At 38.4% G+C, this 27372-nt stretch overlaps 1 protein-coding gene across 3 annotated transcripts in view; it reads right to left on the reverse strand.

Annotated features, from left to right (window-relative positions):
* The window catches only part of LOC121314353 (zinc finger and BTB domain-containing protein 7C-like), an 89128-nt gene extending 79432 nt beyond the window's left edge, over positions 1–9696 (reverse strand). For all 3 annotated transcript variants that reach the window (XM_041247549.1, XM_041247558.1, XM_041247539.1), the window contains exons 1-2: positions 9601–9696; positions 1851–1970 (exon numbers count right to left, since the gene is read on the reverse strand). The gene's annotated coding sequence lies outside the window, so the exon portion shown is untranslated. The remainder of the gene's footprint in view (positions 1–1850; positions 1971–9600) is intronic.
* Between the last annotated feature and the right edge of the window lie 17676 nt (positions 9697–27372).

Raw genomic sequence — 27372 nt, forward strand, 5'->3', positions numbered from 1 at the left:
AGTTATGTCAAAATAAAACATGGAAGTTAAAAACATTTTTCTTTGCATGTTTACGTCATCTTTACAGCAGACAAGTAATGTTGTAAAACACAGATATTCTTAATAGTTTTTCATTGCTTGTGTTACATATTTTTGGAGCGTTTAACTGTATAATAAGAAATGTCACCAAACTTTTATCATTCAATCCATATAAATATATATATTTATATATATATATATATATATATATATATATATATATATTGTAAGGTACCAGGGAGGGGGTTAAAATCCTTCCCTGCTAAAAACCTTGTGAGAATGCACATTTGGGTGTTATGGGGTTTAATTGTGTAATTGCTTAATTGTTTAGTAATCCCCTGCACCTGATGGTAGTTGTAAATTAGAGCCAGGTGCAGGGTATTTAAGAGAGGCAGCCAGTCTGTTCCAGGCTGCTGAGAGAAGAGCCCGACTGTGTGAGTGAGCAGTCGTAGCGAAGGTGAAGTACGGCGTGAAGCCTGTGTGAGTTTGTATTTGGTTTTGTTGTCAGGTAAACGGCTTAGCCGTCCTGAATGTTTAGTTAGGTTCCCGTTAATGTTAGTTAGAGCTCCAAGAGAGAGCTAGGTGTTTGTTTCTGTTTTGTTTGTTTTGTTTAATTTATTTGATTGGTGTTTATTAAAAGTGCGCGTCAGCGCTAAAGAAATTCCATTTCTGTGTCCTGGGTCTGGTCTTAAAGGGGCAACGAAATCCGTGAGTGTGAGGATCGTTTACTATATATATATACACACACACACACGATTATGATGACCCTCTGTATGTGCCTACCCTGATTTTCATATAAGATAATGGCAGCAGATACCGGAATACATCATTCTAGTGTGAATTCTGTGTGGGTTTCTTTGATTGTGGAATACTGGAGGGACTGACAATGTATTCTTTTAAGATATTATTTTATTTTTCATAGGCCATTTAATAAGCACAAAAATATACTTGAAGGTTTGTGGTTATACTGAGACGACCCAATACCTTAGGGTATTAACTGCACCTTGTGAAGAAAACTCCATTAGCAGCCATTACCAAACAGAAGTGAAATAGAGCAGTCTAAATACCTTCCTGGCACAGGGTGTTATCTTTTATGTAAATACTGTGCACAACATCCCCATTACACGTCTGAAACAAATTACTTCCAGACAAAACATCCAGAAGGTGTCCCTAACAGGTTTGCTCACTAGAAAAATCCATCAAGAATTGGCACATACGGCAACAATCCTGATCTTCTGATTTAAATTAACTACAGCACTATTGTGTAACAAAAAACAGGCACAGTTGCAGGAGGGAGCATGATTTGGATACACTTTGATGCTCAAAAGACAAGTTCTCCGTCTCATGGTGAATGTGTAAAAGATGAGAAATGTCTTGACTTATGACCTGAGGTGTGAATATAAATATCTGGAATCTGGATTGTGTTGAAAAATATAGCCGTATGAAGGGGAAAAAAAAAAGTTTTCAGTCTTTTCTTAAATGCAGACAGTATATTTGTGCTCCTTTTGTCTTTCTATAAGCTGATCTATAACTGCAGTGTTGTTTTTGTGTTGTTTGTTTTTTTAAACTTTGTAGTACTCAATGGGGCCAATTGCTTCTCAGTGTTCTCAATCATTATCTGTTGTTGGCATCTTTTTTTCTCTCTCAATTTGTATTTTACAAAATCTGAAGAAAAGAGTTGTTTCTGCTCTCCCGTCTGTAATCACACAAAGATACATTTCCATCGTGATTACCACTGATTACATTGTAGAGGTTTTTTCTTTTATCTCTTTTTTTAAAACATCAGCATTTCAGTTTTGCAACAAAAAGATGAGTGTATTATTTACCATTACCTTCAAACAAACTTGGTCCTTGGGAAGCAATAGTTTTGTGCTAACTCAGCAGACTGCAAATGTAAGTGATTGTAGATACCTTTACTCCTTATCTTCAGTACGATCCCAATTCTATCACATCTGAAACACAAAAGGGGAACAGTACAATATAAAGGTTAAGTTTAGTATGCTGGATTTAGCAGGGCCTTAGTTCAAAATTTCCAGAACTCTCGCACAGTAGATCAATTTAGATGTTTGTTGCAGGGACTTGATTAGTCTACATATTTGGTGGAAGAAAAAATAAATAAACATGTAGTTTATTTATAATAAACATTTGTTTTATAATACCAATGTTGTTTTCAAATATGAAAGTTTAGTGTACAAACAAATAATTTAAAAACAAACACATCAGTATTGAGGGGTATAATGACTATATATTAAAGCAAAATGCCAAGATGTCACTTGTCAAAGTTACTGATATTTAGTGCTTATAAAAGGTGAAATTACAAAAACAAAGAAATGGATTTAAAAATCTATGTTAACAAAAAAAAAAAAAACATTAATATCTATGCAATCAAGGAAACTAACCTTAAACCAGGATTATACTGACTTTTGAATTGTTGTTAGAGAAAGACGAAAATGTCAAAGTTATATTGATCTGATTTTATTGTTAGGCATCCTACAATAGTGCCAGTGGAAACTGATGCGTAATGGATGCTTATGAAAACATTTGCACTGTACTGTGCAATACATGCTACTCTTCTTCTTCGTCTCATAAGGGTTACCTTCGCAGGATTCATAAAAACAATTTGGAATATGTAAAAAATAAAATTCAATTTTAGATAGGACCCTTCTTGAGCATATACATTTTTTTGATGTCTACCATTTGTTTCCTTTTTCAAGAACTTCCAGATCCTCCTGAGGTAGAACCGCAAGTGCAAGACTGAAAGAGGTCTGAAAATATTGCTTGTCTAACTGCAATACAAAAAAATATATAACTACATTTTTACCATAATATGTGGGTTTTTCTTATAGGGAAATCTGAAGTGAAGTCACATTAGTTAAGATTTAATGGAATTATTTAGATAGCTAAAGTACAGTACATTAGCTTTGCCCTGGGGCTGCCCCAAACACAGCCAGTGATAGCATGACTACCCACCTCCCAAGCCAGCCCACCCCAGGTGGCTGAACCAGTTCCATGTAGACTGGCTTCAGATACCTGAGGCACAGCCAACAAAATACTGTTTGGATAGTTTTGCAAATGCTAAATACAGTGTACCCAATTGGGTCATCAATTTTCCACTAAATTATCAACAAATTCTCACACATTTCTGGCCTTTGCCAAGTTGTTTAACACATTGTTGACTGTCTCCCTACCTGACAGCATTGCTATCATCACCTTTTCAGTCTTTTAAACAGAATTTGCTTTGCAGATTATGAGAGTTTCTGGGCAAGGGAGCTCATAGTGAACTGTAAATTATGTAAAAAATAAATAAATAAAAGTGTAAGCTAGATCTATATGTAACACTGAAGATTGTTTGGGTATGATCTCGATAGGCATTTATCAGTTAGAATACAATGTGTAGTGAACAAAAAATATATGACGATGAGAAACGCAAAATAAAACAATACTGTGGTACATGATCTACATTTTACAATCTAAGGTATTACAGCAATACGACATTTGCTAGAAATCCATTTGTTTAACATTTCTGTATATACTAACTAATATTACAAATATTTTCATATGTGTTCTAGAAGTAGACACTATATTCTACTTAATTGTTACAGATGTATCAATTGTTAGGGATTTCATCTGAATTAATGTTATGTGAGTGCAATGTAATTAACCTAGAATTCAAAAACCAAACATGCAAAAATCTAATAATGCAGGCCTGTGTGATTTATATATTGGGCTAATAACATTCACATATTCAGGAAAGTAAAGGGATTTATTCTTTAAAAAAATAAATAAACATGCATGCATGCATGCATTTTATATATATATATATATATATATATATATATATATACACACACACACACACACACAGTGCTCCCTCGTTATAAGGCTCTCGGTTAAAACGCACCTTGGATATAAGGCTCCTAAAGCATCCAATTCCCTATACTAGTGATTCATGCAATATTTCTACAATAAATACAGTACCAGTGTTGTTCAAACTCTTAACAACTTCTCAGTCTAATTTGTTTGTGTTTCCCTTTTGATAGAGTATCTGAACTGAAGAAAAGCTACACTGGCTCTTTATAACACAAAGACATTTTATTCACATTCCTTTTATAACTAAATAAATATTAGGCATATTACTTGGTTATCTTTCCTAATGGATTTACTTTTTCCTGCGAGAGGGGCTGTGGCTTTATCCAGGAGACGATACTCTTCAGCTTCGCTTCAGCCCCGCTACCGCAGCCGGCCCTGGGGAGAGCCCATTCCCTCTTCCTCTCTCCCTCCTTCTCGCACTTGGTTTGCTTGTCTGTCATTTCCAACTTTACTCCCAACTCCCACCACTTAGCCAGGCTATTTATAGTTTAAAAACTGCTAATAGAAATTATCCATGAGTGAGAATGTTTGTGCTTCACTATATGTGCATTATAGAGAGGGACTTATTTTATTTTGTATTTTAGTCAGATGTGTGTTATGTGTCCCCGCGGCTCCCCTCACCCCCTCCCCCATTTATAGTTATAACGCTCACATTGTGTGTCTCCCGAGACCGACATTATAGCGAGGGAGCACTGTGTGTGTGTGTGTGTGTGTTTCATATATATATGCTCACAAACAATTTCATGGAATGTACTTTTAATGCCCAGAGTGTTTGGTGCTTTAGTCACACGTGTACACAATTCATAATTTGTATAAAGCCATGGCATGTTAATGTTTTAAGTCAATAGCTGGCACTGTGGTACTGCATGCTTGCAGATATTAAGCATATATATATATGACTGGTGCCTGGGTATGTTGCTGTGATTAGAAGGATAAGCAGTTGACAGAAAACTGGAAGCTCAATGTAGTGGATTAAAAAAAATGTAGTTTTCTTAAAGGTTAAATCTATTTCATGTTCACTAACACAGTACTGTAAGGCTGATAAATTCCTGCCACAGTGAAATATACTGATTGTCAAAGATCACACAGAGAATACTGGATACTAAAGCCTCCAGAAAAGACAATTTCCTTATGCCACCACAGGAACAGTAAAGCATACTGTATACAAAACACTATTTAATTCACCTGCTTGGTTCCCCAGTTTTCCCCTTGACATGTACAACACTAGATGGCCACAGAAACATTTCAGTCTTTTATGATGAAGCTTAGAGTTATCAGATACAATTAAAAAAAAAAAAAAAAACCCACCACATTATGCAAATGTTGAGTTTACATGCATCAGCACTTGTTTTTTTATTTTTTTTTTTAAATGCATTTTCCTATTATCAATATCAAACAGTGATATAGTTTATTCAAAACAGCTACATTTCTCAATCTGATACCATCAACTTAATCATGTTATTGGTTCAGTCTTACATTTCCACAATTTTATACAGGAAACTTTGGATCAAATATGTTTTTTGAATATTTTTAAGCCATGCTTCACAAGCCCCGATGCAAAAGATAATCTACCCCCCTCCCAGCTACTATACCTGAGACAAGTAAAGTTTCCTGCTTCACTTGTCTCCTGTCACCAATATGATGCTTAATTAAATGAGCGCTCCAGTGCCCTGACATAGAGTTAAGAGACATGCAACCCCTGAAGGATGATTTAACCCAAGTGCAGCACAGACACAACTTCAACTTAAATTATTTTAAAATCAATATCACATTTGTCCTGAGGTTTCATCTGTAGAAAACAGAAGCCATAACATTTTAAATTTAGGAACTATGATATACATTTGCTATAAATAATTACTTTGTTTTAATAGTTTCCTTGGTTTACCTACTCTCTGATCTCTTGAGAGGAAAAGGGTCTGTCCGATGGTATGCTTACAAATTCACTCAGTGCTTTCTCGAAAATAACAAACAGTTTACAGGAAATCACTGCTCTCTTGTCAGAACAAGGGAGAAAAAAAAAGTTGTGGATGTTCCTACAATGGTGTAGCCTTTGACCTCCAAGGTAGAGCAACATGAAACACATTTGCACTCTTACATTTGGACAATTCATTGTGTGTGTTCCTCATATCTTTTACGGCCGTCCCGTTGAAAATAAAAGTATGATAATAGTACAATAAAACAAAACTGAAGTTAGCAAACATGTAAAGTATGTTACAATATCTGTAGTTTAACTGTGCCAGAGCTGCAGCAGAAGTATATGACCTAGGTCAATATATGTTACTTTTACTGAATAGAATCAGCATAAACTTCTATTTCATACTTTTCAACCATTAGACTATGCAACCATTATCCACCCTAGCTGGATGTACTCTTTTGCCATTATAGACTATTTTGCATGCACAATAACTTAGCAAAACTAATACTGTAGATACAGTATCTGAGGTAATGTCTGTTTTCGTTAAACATTACCAGATGGAAGTTCCTACTGTGTTAGGTCTTGTGGTTTCTTCATGCAACAAAAATAATATAAGCTAGACTTTTTATATTAGACTTTCACACAAAGGGTGACACTGGAGCCATACAAAAAAAAAGCATTGAATTCTATTGCAAATATGTGGTATGACAGCAAAGGAGCTAAGCAATCAGAGCTCTTCATCGAAGCATGTGTCCTACTAAGAAATAACAGTCTAAAATTGAAATGAGAAACACAAGGAATAATGTACACCCAACAGTACGTAATACAACTGCAATGCCTTTGAAGGTGAGTTACGAGAGTGTCCACTGGGGGTCAGAGTTACATGGGGGAGAGTTAATAGGCATACTGTACACTTGAGTGTACTAGCTGTTCAAAATGAGAGGGGGGGGTAAACTTCTAACTGTTAGTCATCAGACTTGTGACTGAAATGGAGCATTATTTAGTACATGTAATCAATATGAAGAATACAGAAGCTAACACTACTTCTTTGATCTTTGCAAACCAATTTGTAAGACCTATATACTAAAGTGTATCAGTAAACCACACAAAAGAGTCCCATAGTGAACAATATTGCAATATGCTGATGTTTAATGTGGAATTGGCTATGGCACTTAGCATATATTATACTCAATATTTTGTTTTATATTGCTTATTAGCAGAAATATGAAAAACAAAGTGCACTATAAAAATCAATAAAACATCACAAGTTCCAGTTCCCCTTAAATTTACCTGGCACTTTCTTCTTCCTCTCCAACATCCTTTATGAACAAACCAAAGACTTGAGTTAATTTATACTGTTTGAACCTCTCCTCCATCCTTCTTTTAACCCACTCATATCACTATCTGCACTACAGCATAGCACTCCAAATCCATGAACTGTTGCACACTGTTCCCAAAGGGCTTTCATTTTAGCAGCACATAAAATGCCCACTAGGGGAAGCATTTTACATGTGTACAAGTCCAAAAATGTGATGCTCTTGTATTCAGCAACCTTGCTCTTCTCATTAAAACAAACTCGGATTAAACAGATTTCCTGATAATAACCAGCCAAGTTTAGCAGTCACTTATTATAAATTACTTCTTACAATATGATTCACTTAACACAAATTTCCTGTTTGTGCAAATGATTGTGGACCCCCTCACCCAGGGAAGAAGAATTCAAATAAAATTAAATTGCCCTAGTTTGAACAGCTGGGTGTGAAAGATATTGGAAATGTGTTAACTTGCATCCAGATTAGTGCCTCTGTAATCATCGTTAGGCACGTTACAGAAAAAAGGTAACTTATTTCTTCAGAAAAAATGAATGTGTCCTTACTTATTAGTTAAAGGGTATATAAGGACCTTTTTATTTTATTGTGTTACATGTTCCCATGTGTTGCTACAACTGTTTACGTAAGGTGTGTGTATTGTTTTAATTTTTTTACATTATGACCACTTTTTTAAACTTCTAAATTGCATTCCCTGCCTCAAGATGGCTTCCCATGTACCCGCATGGACCTCTCAGAACTACTTTTAACATCATCCCCCTGCTCACTTATGTAACTGAGATGGATTTACCAGACAGAAAAGCCACTGTTGTTACAAGTGTGTGTAAATGTTTCATTTGAGAATAAAAGATTTAAGCTGGAATAAGCTACAGTATATACAGTATAAATATAAAAAAACAAAGACAGTATAAATAACAAAAAAAACAATTCCACTGATGAGAAAACAAATAAAAGGTAACCTCCTAAAACATCTGTCTAAACCAAAGCCACTGTGTGTGCATAACGTTATTAGTAAGCCTCAGACACTGACACCTCCCTTAAAGCTGCTGCCTAAAAATGTTCTGAAAACCATTTCCATAGCTACTATCAGTCACAAGCACACTATGACAATCCATTAGTGAAGGGAATCATACAAATCTAAAGGGAGTTGTGGGGGCTCACACATCACTGATTTAAAATGTAAAATGACCCCATGTGGGAGGGAGCTAAATACATTTTTTAAATGGCCCTTACATTGTTACAGTTATAATAGAAATTGCACAAACCTACTGACATAAGAAAAAACAGTTTTCTCCACAAAAAGGTAAATGAGAGTGTCTAGGTTTTTCTTTTCAAAACTGTTTTGGCTTTAGTTCTACCCTGAACACGTAGGCTGTCTTGTATAAAAACAGCTCTGCCACTTGTCATCATGATAAATGAATGTAATGACAAACTCAGGTCTATCAATAGAACGTCATCACTTTTCAATCAAACTGCTTGTGGGTCCATTGTTTTGATGTATCTGCCACACAGAGTACAGCACACTGAAGCAATACAAGCTATTTTCTATTTTAGGACACGTGTCAAGGGTGGGAATTACTATGTGCCCACAAACTGGATCTTAAGGACCACAACGGATACATTTAGTTTGTATTATTATTATTATTATTATTATTATTATTATTATTATTATTATTACAATCTATTTATGTTATGTATGCTAAGTTATGTATGTATGTATGATGGAAGGTGGCGCACTAAAATGAAGAATGGATTATCCGTTATCCAATGCCACAATAGCATAAAGAATGGATCACCCTTCTTAGACCTTATCTCAATCTGAAAACTTTAAATATCAAGTCTAAAAACGTCTTCATTTAAAAAAAAATCTAAACCTCCCAAACAACAATAATTCTGTCCACGGACATAAGTTGCTCTGCGCAATATACCCCATCCCAGTGAACCCACTGCTCGCGAGTTAAACAGCTACAGAGTAGGCGAATTATACTGTCTGTAATCAAAATCGTTAGCATTCAATTATAAGCAGGTGCGGTGTGGCCGTGTCACAGTAGTCCCGACTCTATAAATCCAGTTTTAACTTTCTTCTACCACCCACGCTTCTTCACTTAAATCTTTACCGTAAACACTGGAGCGTCAGCTTGCATTTTGGCAGCAACCAAACTACTCTCACTTTTCCTCATGTCCCAGTATATCACAAACCCAACCCATCACTATGCCAACTGCACTGTTACTGGTCTAGCTGGCACTTATATTAGATACAGTTGTATACACTATACATACGGGATTTGTGTCATCCCTAAATGACAATCTTCAGCACCATTCTGAGTACAATCTGCAACATGCACACCATACCGTACACAGAAAAGCCCACGATATATATATATATATATATATATATATATATATATATATATATATATATATATATATATATATATATAGTGTAGTGGAAATACTGCTGTATCTTACCTGTTGGGTTAAAGCCCTGTCGCCTGCACGAACCACACTTCTGATGTTTCATTTTCATGCTCTGTGCCAGCTGCTTGCTGTGTCAGTGCACAGTGGGACCAGGGAAAGGGCCCGGATGTCTCTTTTCCTCCCTCCTCCCTTGTGTAGTATTTTAATATATGTATAATGTAGAGAGCAGCGGGGACCTCACCCACCTCCATGAGTTTATTTTTGGTTTAAAGTGATAACATCGGAGACCACAGTAGACAAACCACTCGCCTTCTATAATTTGCACAGTTCTGTGGCTGACTTCAAATCTAAAAACTTTTCACGAAACAGTACAGAAATGTAGTTACTTGGCTTAAAAGTACTGGTCTTAAAAATGTAGTTGCTAAATAAATTCATTTTACACGCGTTTTGATTATTAGTTGGACTTTTGAAGCGGAATACCGTGTACTTGCATTGATTATTTCACAACTCAATGTTGTGCCGTTTTGAATGTTTAACGCATATCTTGAGCCCCCAAACCAAGCAAAATTGAAATGACCGGCGTGTGTGTGAAGACATAGACCCTCCTCTTTACACGGAGTTCAGGGATATGAACCAATAGAAACGTGCTCTTCAGGCAGAGCAAAACTCTTATCCAATCAGAACAAGGGTAAGGCGTGATTTCTGCACCAAAACAAATTCAACTGCACAGAAGACCGCATTGCAAAATCAGTGTGGTTATCGGTTCCACAAAAAACAATCCGAGAATTTCCGTCATCGTAACTCACAGAAAGGGTACCAATCACAACACGGAGGGGTCAGACCTCAGGAAGTAACTGGGTGCTTGGTGGGCTCAGGGGTTTTTTTTTGGTTTCAAAGTTGTGGTGCTGTGACATTATGTATAGTTTAGGAAGAGCCTGTCATGAGCAGATAAGTTTGCAGGGCAGTCAGTACTTCTAACTTCGTTTTCACAATATGTGATTTAAACTTTAGCATAGCCTAGTGCCAGGAATATGTGTTGACAGTTCACACTTCGGTGCAAATGCAACAGAGTTGCGCACGCTACAATAACAGCGTTGTAAAAGTATCGTTAGGAATTAAAAAAAAAAAAAAAAAAAAAAAAAAACTATTAGGCTTTATAAATGGCTGTTGTGAAATGTCCTGCATCTCCGAAGCTGTGTAACCCCACGCCCTACGGGTCACTTCAGGTCACTTGTACATTTATTTCACGGAAGTTTAAGTGCGCGCGCAGCTGTGAGACAGATGGCAGATACATTTTAATACTAACACGTAATAGTTGTGTGCTGTTTTTATTGGCCCGTTAAAAAAAAAAAAAAAAAACAGATAGCTCACTTTTTTTTTCTACCAGTAGGTTAAATTTTTTTTAATTACTTATTACACAATAGGCCCTTTATTTACCTTACCTAAATACAGATCGTTGTTAACGTTTCAAAGCACAGTGGTTTAAACCAAAATAGCTTTAGTACATTATCTTTATCTAAAGTCATGTGTTGTAGTGATTCCTATTATTATTATTGTTGTTGTTGTTGTTGTTTACAGCTATAATCTAACATTTGGAACCCATTGTCTTTCCTGTGTTAGCATTAAATGAGACACTATTAGCACTGGATGGTGTCTGCTGTGCTGTTTCACCCTTTCTTAGGCTCCATTGTTTTATTTTTTTTCTGGGGGGGGGGATGCCAGATATAGACTTACATCTATAAATACATATATTTACCTTTAATAGTTTATAGAATTGTATATATAAAAAAACACATTCATCTCGAGTTTCAAACAACATATTAATAGTTTATGATGATGTTTTTCTAACAAGATTTTATTATTAATTCCTCTTATTGCTTACTGCCTGCATGGTGTTCAGTAATCATGTTATCGTGTGACTTTTGGACTCGGTTTGACACCACCTTATATACTGTGCAATAAAATATCACATGTTTTTTGAGAATCAGGAAGCAAAAAAGCATAGTAACACAACAGACCAGCAAGCAAGATGACAGCTATAAACAACAATATCAATATTAGAGCAAATGAGCTCTGGACCCGTCATACAAATGTAATGGGGTGTTCAAATATGTTTACTATGTTATATATGGATCAAATGTTTGTCTGGTTATTTCATACCAATCTTGTTTTTGGCATGAGAAAAACTGAGTCACTTACTTCAGTGTAATGGATCGCAAACCCCACTAGTTTCTTCTAGTCCTGTTCCTAAATGTTTTTGTTTTTTTCCCCAGGAGACACAATTTAGCATACAGAAAATCAGTTGGGAGACATTTATATGACATTTTGCTTAAAGTAGAACATTTTTGTGATAGTCTTTTATAATACAGCGCATTTTAGACACATGAGGGTTGGACAAACAATGCTGCTACCCGATTTAGTTTGCTGGGGTGAGACAGTTTGTAGCATATGTAGCTATTTCACTGTGTAATTTGTTTTTATGGATTCCCTATTTAACGCACTGTCCACCACAGTCTTACATGTGGTCACAGATGCATGTGAAGGTTGTTATAAGGCCTAGTCTTCCTCTAAATTTAAGTCTTGGTACTATAGCTCTTTCCTGGGCTGTAGATGCCAAACCTTTTCACTCAAATTTTAGGACAGGATTGGTTACAGTATCCTACGCATTGGAAGGAGATCCTCAATGAAATGAAAGACTGTTGGTACGGTCTACAATTATAACTGCAGGTTTAAATATAGTAGAACATTATCATTTCCCCCCCTAAAAATTGCAATATTTTCGACATTCAATTACGTAGTACTTTTTGAAGATATTGAAAAATGTGTATAATTTTACCAATAAAAAGTAAAGTAATATTACCATAAAATCAGGGATAGAGGTTTCTTAACATGGAGGAACATATGTATGTACTGTATACAGTAGTGTCCGACTAAGAGAACACCCGTCAGGAAGCAAGCAAAGTGTTCTGTTAGCTGAAGTGTTATTCAAGGTGGAGATGACCACCAGACACAATATCAATCAGTAAATAAATACATCTATAAAAATAGTAAAGGAAAAGCAATATGCAAGTGTATGTTAATACACTATAATAATAAAGTAACTGTCAAACTAAATTAACACAGCACCCCTACACACGTTAAAAAATGCTGCAGTAGTTCTAAATTCATTATGAATACATGTACAGGAGCAGTATTAAAAAAAAAAAAAAAAAAAAAAAAAAAAGCATGGAATTATTTAAAAGAATGGTGAAGCAACTCGCCAGAATGGAAAACAGCAAATTGACTTGTGTCTTATTCAGGTTTATTTAACAAGTGACACAGCGGCGCATTTCACCATTTATTTACATACCATTTGGTACTGATGAGGTGCATTCGTGGAAATCGGAATACGAAACAAGGTAAAGATATGACGAAGGTTCTGGAAAGATTGAATAAACCAATCAATGTGCCTGAAGACATTCTTGCAATGACAAGTCACATTTAAAACGATTGAATAAATCATTTGAATATATATATATATATATATATATATATATAACTAATCTTGAATATTATATATATATATATATATATATATATATATATATACACACACACACACACACACACACACACACACACACACACACACACAGTGGCTTGCAAAAGTATTCAGACCCCTGACCAATTCTCTCATTACTGAATTACAAATGGTACTTTGAAATTTCGTTCTGTTCGATACTTTATTTTAAAACACTTAAACTCAAAATCAATTATTATAAGGTGACATTGGTTTTATGTTGGGAAATATTTTTAAGAAAAATAAAAAACTGAAATATCTTGCTTGCATAAGTATTCAACCCCACACACATTAATATTTAGTAGAGCCAGCTTTCGCTGCAATAACAGCTTTAAGTCTTTTGAGGTAAGTGTGTACCAGCTTTGCACACAGTGTCGGAGTGATTTTGGCCCATTCTTCTTGGCAAATTTGCTCAAGGTTGTTCAGGTTGGTTGGACGACGCTTGTGGACCGCAATTTTCAAATAGTGCCACAGATTCTCAATGGGATTGAGATCAGGACTTTGAATTGGCCTCTGTAGCACATTCACCTTTTTGTTCTTGAGCCATTCCAATGTTGCTTTGGCCTTGTGCTTGGGATCATTGTCCTGCTGAAAGGTAAATTTCCTCCCAAGCTTCAGTTTTTTTTAGCGGACTGAAGCAGATTCTCTTGCAGTATTTTCCTGTATTTTGCTCCATCCATTCTTCCTTCAATTGTAACAAGATGCCCAGTCCCTGCTGATGAGAAGCATCCCCACAGCATGATGCTGCCACCACCATACTTCATTGTAGGGATGGTGTGTCTTGAGGCGTTGGCAGTGTTAGGTTTGCCCCACACATAGCGCTTTGAGTTTTGGCCAAAAAGCTCTATCTTGGTCTCATCTGACCACAAAACCTTTTCCCACATCGCAGCTGGGTCACTCTCATGCTTTCTGGTGAACTCCAGACCTGCTTTCAGATGCTACTTTTTGAGTAACAGCATCTTTCTTGCCACCCTCCCATACAGGCCAGTGTTATGCATAGCTCTTGATATGGTTGACTAGTGCACCATTACTCCACTCCCAGCCACTGAACTCTGTAGCTCCTTCAAAGTGATTGTTGGCCTCTCTGTGGCTTCTCTCACAAGTCTCCTTCTTGTTTGAGCACTGAGTTTTGAGGGACGGCCTTTTCTTGGCAGTGCCTGGGTGGTGTGATGCAGCTTCCACTTCCTGATTATTGATCCAACTGTGCTCACTGGGATATCCAAACACTTGGATATTATTTTGTACCCTTTCCCTAATCTATGCATTTGTATTACTTTATCTCTAACTTCTGTAGAATGCTCTTTGGTGTTCATTTTCCTTCAGATTCACAGCCTTACCAATGATCCTTCTACAGTGGGGTTTTTATCCAGAAAATGTGACAGCAGCTTTAATGGTTCACAGGTGGAGGCCAATGGTAAGGTAATTGTGTCCTCGTTAGGGCAATTTCTTTCATTGGTGCAAACTGGGAGCTTCCACAGCACAGGGGTTGAATACTTATGCAAGCAAGATATTTCAGTTTTTTATTTTTCTTAAAAATATTTCCCAACATAAAACCAATGTCACCTTACAATAATTGAGTCTGAGTTTCAGTGTTTAAAAATAAAATATCAAACATAACAAAATTTCAGTGTACCATTTGTAATTCAGTAATATGAGAGAATTGGTCAGGGGTCTGAATACATTTGCAAGCCACTGTGTGTGTGTGTGTGTGTATATATATATATATATATATATATATATATATATATATATATATATATATATATATATATATATACACACACACACACACACACACACACATAATGTGATACAGGACTTTACCATTGTTTTATGTGGGTCCTAGTTACCAAGAATATTTTAAGTTTACTTTTACTGTAAACTGATGTGATCCATCTGCGTTTCCTTCCATCTGATGATGTAGATATCTTTCTGCCTGGTGTTGATGGCTGAAGTATAATGCTGGCTCCAGGGATCAGCGTATTTTGCCTCACTGGCGCATCAGCACACACAATGGCTGTAATGCTGACTCCAGGGATCAACCACAATGCAGCCTTCCTAGTGCATCAGCATGACAACCATTTGGACTGAGCTGAGTAGGGTACTTCTCTGGGATCTTCAGTGGGGACCTTCTATCATTGGTGTTTCAATGACTAGCACACGACACCTTAAGTGGGCTCGACAGTGATTCTAGCATCCCAGCATCACCCCCCTCCATCCCCCACTCAACTAAGCCCAGCTTACTTACCTTCCTTTACATCAACATTGTTTTCTTTCTACTTTAATTGAGATTCCCAATCAGAATCTTTTAGTCTCAACCAGAACCTCTGCTGCTGCTCTCTACTGCTTCAGATAAGTTCTTCACTATGCTTCGCAACTCTTTACCACTGAATCAGATGTCTCTGAGAAACCGGGTTGTGGAGTGTGCCACAAATCCTCGACAACCCACCTCCACTGGCTAAACCTGGACTCTCCATCCTCGCTGTTCTGCTTCGGCAGCTTGAGCGTACTGAAGTTTCTTCCTTTCATACTCCACATCCACAGTATCCCCCCATGGTACTATTAACTCTACCAGTTAGTGGCACAAGTGTGTAGCACAAGTGATTTAAAATATATAGTTGTATTTAGGCACAGGGATTGCACTTCACATGCATTTAGGGTATTTAATTTTATGTGAGCATGGGGTTGCACAAATTAGTTCAAGTGATTCAAGTGAATAATCAATTAGTAATTGAATCCCGGCACAACAGTATATATAGATGCATATTTTACTCACTCGGGGTTGTGTATTCAGTGAGTGGAGAACAGGTGTGGAGAGGAGCGAAGTAAAAACGAAACGTAAGCAAAAGTAAATGTAGCAATTGCTACAACGTGCTAGAAGCACCAGCAAGGAACTTGTTTAGTGTTCATCCACTGTTTTGTCTGTCTGTTTAATTTGGCCTCAAGTGCCATATGCTGTTTTTCTGTTTAAACTGTTTATTTGCAATAAACGCACTGCATGCCGTAGTGTCTCAGTTTTCACCTGCCAGTACTGCTCGTCTCTGTATGCTCCTTTCTGGCCTGATGTTACCCTACAGCCAGCCTGTTCACAGTCATATATTGCTGGAACTGGTGGCAACCTGTTGGTCATGCTGCACTTATCTTCCAATGCTAAGGCCATACTTCGCAGCACCTGGTCATGACGGCAAGTAAACCATCCCTGGCTAAGACCCACCTTACATCCTGTCATAATGTGTCAATGTAGCTGCGGATGAACACAGAGGACACCACAGATCCTCACCTACCCATAGACTAAGGTTCTGTGGTGATGGGAGAACTTCATATGTTGACCTGATGAGGAAACTGATCTTGATCTCTTCCATTGTCCATAGATCTTGTCAGACAATCTTGTGTTGTTCCACTCTCCCATCTCATCCATTCTCCCTGTTTACCTTTACGCACCTCATCCTCTCCCTCTGCTTTTGCACCTTGTTGACTACCAGTTTCCTCCGTTGAGCTGGGGCTGCTTTGTGCCATGTAGGAGGTGCTGAACTGAGACCAAGGCCTCCTCTTCCATGCTGTACTTGCCCTATGATATCACTGATAAGAAGGGCAGCCTTTGCATCTTCCACAGCTTCCTTTGCCGCCCACTTTCTTCCAGATTTCAACACAGGTGCTGCCTCCCTCATACATTCATCATGTGACTCTACCAATGTCATTTCCATTCGAACCTTGGCGTGCTTAAACTCTTTGGTTAGAGCTGAGACTGGCAGTTGTAGGATCCCTTTACCATATAGTCCCACCATTTCCTGACATATGAACTGATTAATGCTGCCAGCTTCTCTACTGTTGTCAAGGAAACCTCATACACAGTGAGTGGCCACAGATGTCTTGGCAATAGACCAATCTGAAAGCCCCAGAGTTTAAGCTTGCCCGGTAAAGCGCTGCTGTCTATGCTCTTCAACACTTGCACTGCTTGTTGTCTCACTTCTGCCACACGAACTGTTCTAAAGTCAAACCAAACAGACACCTAGTCCTTCTTAGGCCCTAAACAAAACAATGGTTTCCCTAACTAAATGACTGGGATGGCTAAACTGTTTTCCCAACAAAACCACACCTTTAAACTAGCAGGCTGGGCAAAGCCTTCAATGTTTTTCTTTTATCTCATGCTGTTTTATTTGCTTCTGTTTGCCAGGACAAGCAGAGCCTTCACTGGCTTTCTTCCACTGACACATTCGCCTCACCACACCCAACAACAGGGTTTCCCTGCCTTGCTTTTATGCAGAGGTAAGTGCACACAGGTGTCTTAACCAACTGATCAGTTTCCCAATTAACAATTAAACCATTAACCCATAACTAAATATCAAGTTATTCTAATCAAGGTCACATGGCTGTGCAAAGGTGGCCATCTTGGCTCCAGGCTGTACCTCCGCTCCTGAACCAAGATGGTCACCAGCCACATGACCTTCACACTTAAAGAGACAGGACCTCTGCCTTGTCACATATCCTTACATATCCTCCATGAATGTCCTTATCAAATTTATAAACCATGTCAAATAGTGGATTTGAAAAAAAGCATAAATCAAGTTTATGGCAATTATTTATTTATTTATTTATTTTAAATATAACCCCCTGTCGTAAACAATAGTCTTCCCTCGGGTCAATAATTTTCCACTATAGCCCTCCTCTCCAGTGTCATATATATATATATATATATATATATATATATATATATATATATATATATATATATATATATGCAAAAATATTAGTTTAAAAGTTAAATAGCAGCGTGCAAATATAATTAATTTAAGTAGAATATTGACAGCATATAGTATAAAAACAAAAAATGACAAAACTGTGGGATGGCACTCCACCTTATGACTACAAGAGCCTTGTGAAGTGTCACCCATTTGCAGCTGTACATAATTAACTTAAGGGAGAGTTCCTAACACAATAGCTGGACCCTGTATAACTGGACATTTTATAAATGAATTATTAAGAAGAAAAAAAAAAAACAGGTGCACAGACACCTGGCCTTTTGCAAAACCAAACTCTACCTAGTTATTATTCATTGTCAGTATGTAATTACTGTAATGGCTGGAATCACAGCGGAGACAGATACTGCTGGGTTACAGGGCCTGGAAGTATGTAAATCACACCAGGCAGATTCATTATCAACTGATAAAAAAGCATCACACCATCTGGTGTAATTGCCAGAAGCAAACTTCACGTAACTGATCATGTGAGAATACTGACTTTATTAATGAAGATAGCTTCTTTTGCAACATTCATACATGACAAAGTGAAACCTCTGGTGATGGCAGATGGCGACTAAAATAAAAACAGTTATCTTTTACTGTTAAAAATAAAAGGTGTGACTATCAGTTGACGAAATCAACATTCTGAATCTAGTTGAGTAAAACCGGCTGTGCACAATAACGAAACAAGGACAAAAACAAATCCAAGCCAAGTCCAATAACATGTTGATTCCTCGTGCAAGAGGCTATTGAGGGTTCTGTTGCAGGTGGCCCTTTCCTTCAGATGGCCAGTGAAACATGTGTGTACATTAAACCCAAAATGAAGTGAAATTAAGAATAAACATTACCTCAAGACAAAGCCATACATTTTACAATTGTTTTGGTATTTCTCTTGTGATATGAGCATGTGTTTCTTGAAATATGGAATTGTAGAAAGTGTCAGGATTCATGGAGCACTGGCATACTGTTTCTTCATTGCAAAATATGTGCAAGAGTGAGCAGTGCAATTTTTTTGTTTTGTTTTTGTAATGTGGAAATTTGAAGAAAAACTATTAGAAAGCTGAATGTAGAACTGCACCTTTGCCACTGAATAGCTGCTGAGTAGTTACAATGCCATTAGAGACACATATTCTGAAAACTATGGATTTGTTTTTGAAACTCAGTAATGGCAGCTAAAAAAACAGTATTACACTAAATTAAAATATTGCAGAAACAGCAAGAGTTGCCAAAAATCATATATTTTAGAGTGTAAACCAATGTTCAAGCATAAACCATAATTTGAACCAGATACTGTGTATTTCTTTTGGCTTTTGGACCTTGTTATTAAAAATGGAAAACTGTGATGAAAATAAGGAGGATACAGTAAAACTGATGGTCTTGTGGCTTTCTTATGCTAATTAGTGGTGGCTCTAATTTGGAAGGTAATATAGGCATACATGTAATGAGATTTAACAGAATCAACTTTATTGTGGCTTAAGAAGACACACCAAAAGTCAGTCAAATTTCGAAATGGACAGTGTTATGATAAAGCCATTTTGGAAACATGAAAGATTTGAGAGAGAATAGATTGTTGGCATGATGATTTACGATGCCTGGTCACAGTATTTTTTAAAAGTACGGTTTATAGATCTATATCTATACGTTGTGGGTTCACCTCCAGCTGTGAACACCCAGGGCAGGACTAAAGGTCCTGAAAATAACATTCTGGAAGGGAAAAATATAACTACCGTCTAAAACTGCTGTGTTTGTTAAAGTTTGTGCTTGCAAAGATAATGTATGCAATTGACCACCAGTATACCAGGCTAGGTTTTGCCATGGGTTAATGCCATCTTAGCTTACCACAATGACAAGATAAATGCTTTGATTCTGAATTCAGTGTAATAATTTGGGGAAATTGCTGTTGAATAGGCAAGAGTTAGTGAATGGGAGGGCTGGATTCACTAGCTATAACCACTTTAACATGTAGTTACTGTTGTTTTTTTTTGTTTTTTTAATCTCCAAACAGTTTTTTGAAAAAGAGAAATGCAGTCCAAGTAGCCGATTCAGAAACATAACGACTGTTTCAAATGATCCATTAAATACACTTCAAGTGTATACATTTTGACAGTTGACATTTGGCAATCTGACAAGCTACTGCTAGGAACAACTGCATTTACATTTATGGCCACCAGAGATCCCTAGTGAGTTTGATCAACTCAACATGAACTCAGCAGGCGGCAGAATTAAATTGTGTGTGTGTGTGTGTGCAATCTTCTGATATCACAATATGAGCAATACAATTTTGATATGAAAAAATGTTACTGTTATAATTATACATTGTTTTATCAATATATTAAATACACATTTGTATCACTGTGATAAAAAAAAAATCAAAATAGAATTGATAAAATTAAGAAGCATATTTTTAATCAGTAATTGTTTTCTTTGTTTCTCAGTTTCATGAGCAATAAATTCGCATTTTAGAAAAGGAAAAAAAAAACTGAAAAAATATCTAACACTTCTTTGATCTTTTTCAACTAATGGATGTCATTTTTCTTATAGTAAAAGAAAAATAATCAATGAATCCATTAAAATTAACTAGAATCTTTTCTTTTCAAGAAAAGTAGGTTTGAATAACATTTTCATAAATAAAAGTATGATTTAAATTCTGTGAGGTCTTATTGTAATTATTGAAATTTTGTCTTTTTTTGACGTGTGCTTAAGATAGATTTCAGTTTTAGTTATTATCTGCCATAGACATATATGTAACATAGGTTAGATCAGTCAAAGTGTCTTTATAAAAGTAAGAGCCAGCGCCATCTAGTGAGCAACTATTTTGGATCAAGTTTCAACCTGAACCAATCTGAATGGTGGCAAACATAAAGAAACAGTAATGTATATATTTACTGTATGTATGTATATATTGTAGTGTTCCACAGGCAGGATAATCCAAACAAGATATTTATTTAACATGTACAAGTAAACAAGTAAAGACCACTGTCTGCCATGCACCACTGTCTGCCATGGACCACTCCCTGTCACTCTCACTAAGTCAACGTCCAGCTCCGTAAGCGCTCTGTCTGTCACTCACTCTCCAACTTTCCCTGCACACTCTGGCATGCACTCCTATCTATCTCCTTGCCTCCACCTCCATCTGCCTTAAAGTACAAACAAACAGGACAGTCAACAAGTCCTTTTGTAGTGCAACTGCCTGAGTCATTACACAGTTCCCCCTTAGTTCCTCATCCTCTAGGGAACGACAAAGTCTAGAAAACTACCCAGGAGCCTGCGCTGTCATCTGGGCCATTGTCTCCTTGATGGCCTGAGGCTCTTGGCTACTGCAGGCGACGGACTGCAGTCAGGGGCAAGTGGTGGGGGGCTCCCAGGCAAGATTCAGGAACAGGTGGCTAAGCAATGGGGTCGTCAGGCAAAGGAGTGTCAGAGGCAGGGGATGGTGGAAGGGGGCTGTCAGGTAAGGAGGGGTCAGGTACTGCTGGATCAGGCTGTGCCTGATCCTATTCTCTGTAGAGGGCAAGTCGATCCCTGTGGAGAACTGTCAGGCGTCCTCTGGGTTGTAGTTGGACCCGGTACACACCTCCGATGTGTTCCAGGACCTGGCATGGTCCAAGCCAGTGGCTGTCAAGCTTCGACAAATACCTCACCTCCAGACATCATAATTGTACTTCTATCATAAGCCTGCAGTCTCCATCTGGCTCCGGGCAAAGCGATGGGCCTCCTTCATGTGATCCTGGAGCCTTCGGCCATACTCAGGACCAGAGGGAACAGTAGATGTGTCTGGCAGTCAGCCAAACACCATCTTTGCTGGGGTGCACAACTCCGGTCCCAGCATTAGCAGAGTAGGGGTGCAGAAGGTGTATAGATAATAAATATATTTATAAACGGTATAATCAATGTCTATGCATAGTTAAAATCACTACTTACCAAATGTGTATTCCCTTTAAAAAATGTTGTTCATGGACATGTCATATACTGTGGGGTAAGCAAATGTTTAATAAGTGTTTATGTAAGCTCACTTTAACAAAGTTATATTATTTTCATGGCAAATTGCTCGGTGACTTGGAAGCTTTTCAATAAATTGAGTGGGAAAGTCGGTACAAACACTTTTCTTCATGTAGAGAATAATGTTTTTGACGTAATCAAGTCTACGTGGGATATCTAAACCTGTTAATATAGAAAATGTACAAGTTTTTGTGGAAGATGGTGTTTTAAGGTATATATATAATTTGAGAAACGCATAAAATGATTGGCTTCCTATACATACTGTCTTAAAGTGCAATTCTATTACTTATGTGAACATCTGTAATCCTACTTGACATGGTGGATGTACTCGCAGAGCACCAAATACTGTACTAATAATTCAGATAGCTCTCCAATTTAATGTAGTACCCTGTGCAAATCTCTGGTCCTCACTTCTACAATAAAAGTCCACATTCATAAGAAGATTATTATGTGAAACTCTGTGTAATAACTTGCTCTTAACGTTATGTTAAATTATATTATGGTATGTTTTACAACAGATCTCATTAATCAAATATAAACATATCATGATTATAATGTACAGTGCCTATAGAAAGTCTACACCCCCTTTCAAAATGTTCACCTTTGTTGCTTTATAGCCTGGAATTAAAATGCATTAAAATAGTGAAAGTTAAAAAAATATGCTAGAAATTTGTAGAAAATTAATAAAAAATAAAAACTGAAATAGTTTGGTTGGATAAGTGTCCACCCCCCTTGTAATAGCAATCCTAAATTATCTCAGGTATAACCAATTGCCTTCAAAATCACACACCATGTTAAGCGGCCTCCACCTGTGTTGAATTGTAGTGATTCACATGATTTCAAGATACATTCAGCAGTTCCTGTAGGTTCCCTCTGCTGGTTAGTGCATTTCTAAGCAAAGACTCAACCTTGAGCACCAAGGCGCTTTCAAAAGAACTGCGGGACAAATTTGTTGAAAGGCACAGATCAGGGGATGGGTATAAAAAAAAAAAATCAAAGGCCATGGAGCATGGTCATGATGATTATTAAGAAGTGGAAGGTGTATGGCACCACCCAGACCCTGCCTAGATCAGGCCGGCCCTCCAAACTGGATGACTGAGCAAGAAGGAGACTGATCTGAGAGGCTACCAAGAGGCCAATGGCAACTTTACAAGAGCTACAGGCTTTTATTGCCAAGTCTGGTCAAAGTGTGCATATGACAACAATATCCCAAACACTCCAAAAATCAGGCCTGTACGGTAGGGTGGAAGAAAGAAGCAATTATTCAAGAAAGCCCACCTTGAATCCCGTTTGACGTATGCAAAAAAACACTCAGGAGATTCTATAGCCATGTGGCAAAAAGTTTTGTGGTCTGACGAAATTAAATGGAACTTTTTGGCCTAAATGCAAAGCGTTATGCTTGACGCAAACCCAACACAGTGCATCACCCAAAGAACACCATCCCTACTGTGAAACATGGTGGTGGCAGCATCATGTTATGGGGATGTTTCTCATCGGCAGGGACTGGGGCACTTGTCAGGATAGAAGGGAAAATGAATGGAGCAAAGTATATCGAAGTCCTTGAGGAAAACCTGCTGCCCTCTGCAAGAAAGCTGAAACTGGGACGGAAGTTCACCTTTCAGCATGACAATGACCCAAAGCAAACAGCCAAAACTACACTGGAGTGGCTAAGGAACAAAAAGGTAAATAATTTTGAGTGGCCCAGACAGAGCCCCGACCTAAATCCAATCAAAAATTTGTGGCATGACTCGAAGATTGCTGTCCATCAATGCTCCCCAAGGAACTTGACAGAGCTTGAAGAGTTTTGTAAAGAAGAATGGTCAAATATTGCCAAATCTAGGTGTGCAAAGTTGGTAGAGACCTATCCCAACAGACTCACAGCTGTAATTGCTGCCAAAGGTGCTTCCACCAAGTATTAACTCAGAGGGGTGGAGTCTTTCAGTTTTGTATTTTTAATATATAATTTTTTTCTCAATAAAACCTTTTTTCCTCTTAACAGTGTGGAGTATAGTGTGTAGATAAGTGGAAAAAATCATCATTTAAATTAATAAAACTCTGAGGCACTGACACAACAAAATATGAAAAAGGTTCAAGGGGGTAGACTTTCTATAGGCACTGTAGATATCATACAGCATTTATTGCATACCATACACTAATACTTATGTCTATATACATTTCTCAATCTAACCTGGTGGTAAAAAGGGAGTTGTTTTCTATGTCGGCCAAATGCAGGACTATTCCTTTAAGGCAGAGTTAAGAGAGGTTGCATCAGAACATATTGTTCAGAGCGTGAAAATCTCTGGATGGAGAGAGAGTTATATTTAGGAGCACCTGTTGCGTAGATTGGAACCCTGAAAAGTGAGATAGTGGGTGTGCATAATTTCATGTGATATAACAAAGAATTTGTGTTATTGTTGATGAAGTACCATACTGTGTTTTGTATTAAGCATAGAACGTGTTAAATTGAACTTCTCTGTCAAGATATGATGTAACGTGTGGGGCGACAGGGCCTGGATGATAATGTGTATCTGTTTCTTATAGAGGCCACCACCACCCTCTTGCTCTGAATAAGATTATTCACACATCTTGTATTTCTATCTTTACCCACACTATTCAATTGTACCCTTTCCCCTGTATTACCTCTCTTCAACCCTTCTTTCTTCCTATTTTTGGTGAATAAACCAAGACCCTGAAAAGAACCCCAGATCCCTGTGTGGTGTGAGTTAAAGACAAATAACTATTGCATCAATAACAAAGATATTTTAAAAAATGCACTTTTATTAAAACAAAAGAAAACAATACACACAATACATGTACACAAAATATACAATACAAAACAATATATACATTGTATATATGTATAAACAATATATACATATATACATTGTAAGGTAGCAGGGAAGGGGTTAAAATCCTTCCCTGCTAAAACTTGTGAGAATGCACATTTGGGTTTAATTGCTTAATTGTTTAGTAATCCCTTGCACCTGGTGGTAGTTGTAAATTAGAGCCAGGTGCAGGGTATTTAAGAGAGACAGGCAGTTTGTTCAGGGCTGGTGTGTGTAAGGAGGCAGAAGTTGTGGTCTGCTTCCAAGCAGTCAAGGTAAAGTGCTGTAGGAAACTGTGAGAGTTTGAGTTACAGGTAAACAGCTTAGCCGTCCTGGTTCAGTTAGGTTTCAGACTGTATAGTTAGTGCTCCAGGAAGGAGCTAGGTGTTTGTTTGTTTTGTTTAATTTATTTGATTGATGTTTATTAAAAGTGCGCATCAGCGCTAAGAAAATTCCATTTCTGTGTCCTGGGTCTATTTTAAAGGGGCAGCAAACCGTGTGAGTGCGAGATTCTTTTACAACATATATTATATTGCATGTTAGCAATTGTTATATTTGTACTTTACTTTAAACTCACGTCTGTCCACTGACACTCTCCCCCTTGCAGCCAATCTGCAGGTCTTTTATATTTGGGCATATGGGTTTAACTACCTAGTTATTATCTTACTACCCCTCAGCCAGAGTCTGCACTAGTTTAATAACGATGCGCGACTGTCAGCTGATGAACTCCTCAGTAGTCCACAGTCACGCATCCTCACAAGGTTCTAAAAACACAAAAAACAACAACAAAAATGGTGGTGGCTTTCGTCCGCGCTGCAACAACAACAATAACACAATAATAATAACGGCACACATACACTATATACATAGGGACGGGCACTTCGCCACATATGCGTAACACACATGGCCTCAACGGCCACCTCCCCCTTAAAGCCCCAAAAGTTTTGCTCCATGGGTGGGGACAGAGGCTTCCATTGGCCCACAATGGCCAAGGTAGTCAGCCCTCCTGCTGGCATTGGCAAGGCTGACCTTGCACAGGCCAGCTCCTCCAACCAAGGCAATTTTGCGGCCGCCCAGTTGCCTGTGGGGGTGGTCTCCTGACCTCCCCTCCCTTCTTTATAGCTAGCAGCTCCCCCTTGTGGGAGAAAACAGGGCTGACGTTGCCCTCAGGAAGCAGAGTTGGCGACCCCAGGCGATGGCAGCAGCGGACCCTTGGGAGGCGACGGCAGCAGTGGACCCTCGGGAGGCGAACTCGAGAGGGGAGCCCCTGGCCATAGAGGCGGCAGCGGGAGCTCCACTTCTCCCTCGTACCCTGTAACCAGTGGCTCCACAGGCAATGTGGAGCAGCAGGCAATCCTAGGCAATGCAGAGCAGCAGGCAACCCCAGGCAATGCGGAGCAGCAGGTAACCTTGGGTGATACAGAGCAACAGGCATCCTTGGGCAGTAATATGAAGGCTTCCCCCAGGCGGTGACGTGAAGGCATCCCCGGGTGATGGCAAACTCAGCTGCAGCTCCTCTCCCTCGGGTGATGGAGGTAGCTCCAGCTCCCCTGGTGGTGGAGGTGACAGCGGCAAGCAGTCCTCCCACGATGGTGGTGGCGGAACCAGCAGGTATTAACCCTCTGCTGTGTAGGTGGGAGCGGCAAGCAGTTCTCCCACGTTGGTGGAGACGGAACCAGCAGACATTCACCCTCTGTTAGTGGAGGAGGCAGAGGTGGATTCTGCTGCTCTGCTCCTGGCGGTGGAGGTGGCAGTGGTAGCTTCTGCTGCTCTGCTCCTGCCGGTGGCGGAGGCCACCAGCTTGCAGTCTTTATCCAGCTTGTATCACTGCCAGAGACCCTGATCTGTGGAGAAGGCTGTCTTCGGTCATGCCAATGGGGCAAAAGCTACCTGCCAGTACCCGCTCTTAAGGTCCATCAACTATTTCGAGCTAGCCACCATGTCCAACAACTTGTCGATAGGGAGGAGGGGGTAGGAGTTCTTCTGCGTCACTTCATTCAGCCATCTGTAATCAAACTTGTCAGTTGGTCCTGGGGATGCTGAGATAAGTCGCTGATCTGGTTCCTTTGCTCCTCCTTCTACCATCACTTCCGATTTGGTTCACATAACAGAAAAAAACAACATATGAATCCAAATTAACATGTATTTACAAAAAGAGTAGTTTTTTGAGATTTACAATTATACTGTAAATACAGTATAATTGTAAATCTCGAAAAACTACTCACTTCTAAATCTTTTGTAGTCATCTTTGTATTACTTTAGTATAAATACATGTTAATTTGGATTCATATGTTGTTTTTTTCTGACTTTATGTGAACAAAAAGACACACATTTGCCCATTTACCCATTGGAAATAGTGATATTTTGAAATATCACTGTCCTGGTCACAAAAGCAAAGTTTGTGGGGAATAATAGCCATTTTCTATACTTTTGAGGCATAAGCAATTAGGAAATAACACTTACTACCCAGGAACAAAATTGTGTTACATAGTGTTATCCTCGTTGCGGCCGATGTGGATGACGCACTGCCCCTCTGTTTGCATTGCAGAGCGCCAGCCCCTACTCCCTGATGTCATCGCCGATTGCCTGCTTCCTCCCTCATGACACTGCTGCCTCGAACCCGGGACCTCTACAAAAGAGCGTAAATGGGGCTCATGTCTTTGTGTGTGATTACGTCACCTACCAGTCCTGCTGCTGTCTT

The sequence above is a fragment of the Polyodon spathula genome, chromosome 1, assembly GCF_017654505.1.
Source record: "Polyodon spathula isolate WHYD16114869_AA chromosome 1, ASM1765450v1, whole genome shotgun sequence".
Classification (NCBI taxonomy): Eukaryota; Metazoa; Chordata; class Actinopteri; order Acipenseriformes; family Polyodontidae; genus Polyodon; species Polyodon spathula.